Source organism: Heliangelus exortis, chromosome 2 (assembly GCF_036169615.1).
Source record: "Heliangelus exortis chromosome 2, bHelExo1.hap1, whole genome shotgun sequence".
Taxonomy (NCBI): domain Eukaryota; kingdom Metazoa; phylum Chordata; class Aves; order Apodiformes; family Trochilidae; genus Heliangelus; species Heliangelus exortis.
Genome location: NC_092423.1, coordinates 87,298,024 through 87,304,023, shown reverse-complemented (window position 1 = coordinate 87,304,023; position 6,000 = coordinate 87,298,024).

Genomic DNA, 6,000 nt, shown 5'->3' with positions numbered 1-6,000 from the left:
CAGTGGAAAGCCCAGTAGCACAGGAAGGGGACCACAGAGGAACATCCAGCAGAGAAAGTAACCTCTATATTTCTTGGTTGTATTAGGCTGTCTAGAAACTCAAGACCAGCAAGTTCTGTCTCTCTTTTTTTTTTTTTTTTTTTTTTTTTTTTTTTTTTTTTTTTAGGAAAAAGATAAATAAGTTTTCCATTATAAAACAAATATTCATGGATGCCTACTAAACACATATTCCCAAAAAGCCCACATTGCTCAATCCTAATGTCATATGAAACTCTCTACTTTCATCCAGAGAGGACTGTATCCTCAGCATTTACAAAAACATTTTACAGTATGTCAGTTGTAGATTTCACTTGTTAAATTCTGTCATTTTTTATTCTTCCTGGTTTATTTTCCTATGAAAAAAAGACAACTTTAAAGGATCTCAACAACACACGTCTAAGTGAGGACTTTGTTTAGGATAGCGATGGAATTTCCACACTGAATGTTTTCATGCCTACGCAAGATCAAAAAATCACACTGTGGTTGAATATGGCTGATATTCTAGGAAAAGGACTAGTTCTGACTCATAAAATTGACATGTTCATTTTTTAGGTTAAAACTGTGCTTTAGGATTCAGATCACAAGAGTTTCACCAGAACTTAGATGAAAACCCTGTGAATCTCTCACAAATGTCTGCTCTAAAGCATTATGTCCAGGGGTGCCTACAGTCAGTTCATATCTCCATTTAGATGACAGAGTTTCCTAAGCACTGAGACATTAATCAAATGCATTACCCTTCTCTAAGCTAAAACACATCTCAATCTGTGATAGGACTGAGAGATGTCTGAAGATGCATGTAGCTGTCTCTGTTCCATCGTGCACATAGACCTTTCCTACTATGCTGGGACAATGATGAATTCAGCCCAGCCCAGTGCTCAAAAGCATAGTCATAAAGATGGTAAAATACCCTCTTTTTCCACTAACAGCCTCCCAGACAACCCACTCAGAAAAAAAGCTAAAGGACCAAAGTGCTAGATGCTCTTGTAGTCTGCAGGGGTTGAAAACTGCAGCTCTCACCTTCCTGGAAAAGACCTTGGAATAAGGCTTAGGACTAGTTCAGCTTTCATCTAGTGGGGTAGGGCCACTGTTTGGAATTAAAAGATGGGCTAAATAAACTATTATCTAACTTTGGCTCTGGCACTCACAGCAGCAGGGCAGTAAAACTCTATATGCTTTAGTCCCATGTAGCATACAGTTTCTCTTTAAGCATCCTTCACCCTTTGAAGGATCACCTTTTGATCCCTTACCCCCTACACATAAGGAGTTTAGCTAACTAGTTTCCATGTTTTTAAATATCCTTGTTAAAAGCAGTGGTCTGTGTTCAATTGTGTGCTGTCTCTAACTTGGGGTGTGTGATCCTGACCACGATTCCAGTCTAAGCCCATTGAAACAGCAGAAGAATGCTGGTAAGGCATCACAGGAGCCCTAAAAAAAGTTAGTATATTTCAAATGTGAAATTTTAAAATTATAAAACATACCTGAGGCTCGTGAAAGGGGAAATTAAAATTCTTCAGTGATCACAGTTGTTGCTGGTTTATTTCAGACATATTAGTTTATTACTTCATTCTCGTATGTATCCTTTTCAGAAATCGCCAGAAAAAACTCACCACATGCTTGGAATAACAATGCCATCTGGGATGGTAGAAATCTCTTTTTTAGCAAGAGAAGTCATAAAGCCAACATCTCTCAAGACTACCAAAGACTTCAGATCTCTTCAGGTCTATTTGCTATTGTTAAATTGAAAAGAAGAAGAACAAATCATTGCATTGGTAAAGAAAATGTTAAAAAAAAAATTAATTCAAGGAGTTACATCTTCTTGGGCAACATCTGCAGTCGGCCATTTGATTCAGCTTGCTTCTTCATAATGCACCCTAAGATGGTAAGCATAGTGGGAAGAGTGTTGCATTGACAACTGTATTTTTCATCTCTCCTTGGTAAAAGCAGGTTCTTTACCCAATATATAGGTATAAAAGGTATTATCAAGTTAAGCTACTAAGACCTTTATGAACCAAAGATCAATGATTCGGAATATATATGTAGTTCATCATTAAAATTAATTAAATTTATTCTCTCCAAAGGTACATTAGTGTTGTTCTACCCTTTGTATCAGTTTTCTGGTGTACTATATACGTGAATGTGGAAGTCAGTGAAACTATACTTCATTGGAATCAGTCCTACCAGTTTTCATCACAGTAAAATTCAAGAGAATTGTGTAGGGTGGCCAGATTAATGATATTTACAAAGTTCTGTCCTAAGCTGTCACAGACAATCTCATAGGATCAAGGACATGACATGAAGAAAGAATATGTTTCTTCACACCATGCATCTATCAAATCGATATGCACCAATTTATCTTTTTTCCTATCATAATAAATCAAGAAACAAAAGCAAATTTCAGCTGGCAAGGGAAACAGTCAGAATACTGGCACTAGACTGTACATGGTTACAATCTGACTCTCACTCTTCAAATGTGAAACTTTCTTTTAAAAAAGGTTCTGTGGCTATGGAAATGTATCTGCATTCTATCCTCTCCTAGACCATTAAAGTGACTGATAGACTTTAGATTACAGTGACTTGAAAAAAAATTACTTTTTTAGCATGAAAAAAAAAAAAAAAAGACATGCAGAGAAAAGAAAAGAAAAAAACCCCAACCTTTTCAGTAAAAGCAGAAAGCAACAGAAGCTTTGGAACAAGTGCTTGCCAATAGAAGGATTTCATGCTTTTGTTAATTAAAGGAACAAAGAAAAAAACAGTGCAGTAGGCTGTATCCTACATAACAGCTTCTACTAATAAAAAGTAATAGACAATTTCCTGCATTCAATTCTTTTGAATACTATTATACAAGGTAATAGAGTTTTGGAAATGGAAGTCCTAGCAGCCTGTCAGAAAGAGCTTTCTTCCACTTTTTTTTATTAAATGACTAAGTGCAGCAGTCTGTGTCCTATCTCTCCCTCTTGCATCTATTGGATTGTATTATTTTACATTTTGATTGAAATGATGTCACCAGCAGATAAAAGCCTGGCCCAGGCATTGTAATTGAATCAGCCTGAGTTGTTTATTTTAGTGATCTACAGTGATGCTTTCCTTGTCCTAACACAGAATACATAAAAGATCCTCCCTTGTTTAACATGCTACTGATTAGATCTATTTTTTTAGAAGAAGAAGGAATCAAATTGGGGGGTCGAGAGAGTAAGAACTGGAGGTTTGGGGGGGAAATTGGAAGAAATAGATGAAAAGAGACACCATCTGCAAAACTTTCCATGTGTGACTGAAAGTTTAAATAAAAAAAAATTCACATGGCATCAGTACCAGATACAAACAGCTTTGATTGACAACATTTAAATGCCAGTTAATGGAAACTTGTACATTTTTGGAAGGTTTTTCATGCTCATTTCCTAAATCAGAGGCTTATTCAAGTTTTTCTTTAAGTATAATGCTTACCTTGGAAGAAGAAATATTTCAGATTGCTTTTTTTTTTAACTATTATTAGAAATACAGTGTGTTTGATAATTAAATTATTGTTATCGATATGCTTCATTTTCAGTTACAGCATTTTACACTTTGTAGACTAAAACATTAGAAGTGAATACATTAAGGATATCCTGTAATTGGTATTACTGAGAATTACCTTTTTAAAAATATGTAGCAAAAGACAGAGGAAAAAAAAGAGCTATAAGAACCTTTCATTTCACAGTTTCCAACAAAAATCTACTTTGCTTGATAATTACTTAAAGAGAAAGTCTCTTTTTATACCAACTGCTGCTTCTTTTCTTGTTGTGTCCCCTCCTCCTGAAGCTTCAATGAAATTAAGACAAGAATTTTACTACTTTATGTGATGTGTACACAAAAGGTCTTCATCAGCATTTTTGGTGATGGTGATGGTCTTTTGTCTATTTTGTCTGTCTTCTACTGCTGGAGTTTCTTAAAAATAAAGTAAAATCATACGAGGTAGTGCCGAAGTGAAAATAAGCCAAGCCCATCAAGCAATTTGCTGAAATGTTTTTTTACTTGAAACCTATGTTTTCAATTGTTTGCCTCAAATCTGGACCTGGTAGCTTTTTTAGTTTATTATCTGGAATTTCTATATGAAGAGGAAATAAAGATGTCATTTGAAGATTATTTTTTTAATACATAAATAAGTTTTTTGAGTACAAATAAAAAATTTACAAACAGCTACAACTAATAAAATATTGTTATGGAAATGGCTATTCAATAGATTAATGAAAAACTTAATTTGGAAAAAATTTTTAATCTATTTTTTAAATATATGCAATAACTATAAAAAGACTATTTTCTACAAGTGAAAATTAAATAGTTTGTTTAAAATAGAACAGACATATATCTACCAGTCTCTATACGTACCTTAATTTTACTGTTATTTACTGAATACTCACCACAATGTAAAAATAAAAAATACATTTCCCATATAATTTACAGTCTGTTCAGCAATCCCAATAGCTGAATTACAAAATTCACTCATAATAATTGCTGATACCTAAATAATAGACCTTTGTGACCTTCAGATCTTTGTAATTCATTTACTGTCCTGAAGGTATCATTTTTTGAAAGCATTTGTAAAACATACTTTTTTCTATTTCTAGTCAGTGATGAACTCAGATCTGGGAAGCTACAAGATGCACTACCTACATTTATAAATGTATTTGCTTGGAGTCTATTTTAATGACTGTATTTTGACTAAAGTTAACCCTTCCATATGCATTTCTTTCAGTCATGTTGGCTTTTAATACTGCTACCCACTTTGAAAGTAATAATTTCATAAAAATTAAATGGAAATAAAGAAGAAATCTATTTAAAGCTGTCCTTAGGAATTGGAACACCAACTCATTGCTTTAATTGCATACGAATAATGTGTATCACAGTTGTCCTTGCACCAAACTGTTCTGTGGCCACATAGACAGACCCAGCACCAGTCCATATGCAGGCTCCAGAACACAACTGCTTAAGTATCATTTGCATCACAGAGGTTACACATTTGGTCTCTGGGGGGAAAAAAAAAAAAAAAGAAAAAAAATGTAGGCAATGTTTATTTAGCCTCCCTTCAATACTCTCCAGCAGCTGCCTCAGGGAATAGCACTCAGAGAAACATCCCAATATGCCATGCTTTTTCTCACCATCACATTACTTTCTTGTTAAAGCATAAGTGGTTGGTAGAGGCAAATTGAATTCAACAAAGGAAAACCATAGTGAACATGAAATCCAGTGTCCAATCCTAAACATGAACAGAGATTTGTCTGTAATCCAAAAATGCAGAATTAACTTCTTAATAGCCATTTTCGTTATTTTGGGGCTTTTCACTGTGAAATTCTGTGATGGTTGAATGTCTGGCATACCTATATATATATCCTAATACCATCAATGAGATGTCCCATTTTAATGGGAGTCGGTTCAGACACTGCCAGAAGAAAGGTGTGAAGAAAAAGATAGGAAAGTCTAGATTTCCATGTATTACTTGTAGTCAGTCTCTTATGAGAGCGTCTTCCTATGAGATTTGCAGCCACAAGTATATCTGATATACTTTTGAAAGCTTGTCAAAACCAAAACAAACTTTCAAACCTAATAAAACATGCAAAAAAGAAATGTAAGATGGCAAAATTATGCAAACCAGTGAAAACAGTGGCCAGAAATCTGGCAGGTGGAAATGGACAATGACAACCAAACTAGTGCATGTATCAAAAATGCAGCAAAAAGAAGTCTATAAACATAAGACAGATGATGCATGGGTTTTTACCCATGTTTACCTGATTTAAATATTGCCATTTGTAAAGATACTCAAATTCAAGTCACTAATGGTGTTTAAGCTGAACAAGCATGATGGACCCTGCACCCTGCCTTCCCCCATTACTCCAGACATGTGAAAGTCACACATATCATCATCAGCAAGATCACATAGGAGAGTAATTTGTTGAGGTTTATGAGTGGGAATGACAAAACTGAGGTTCA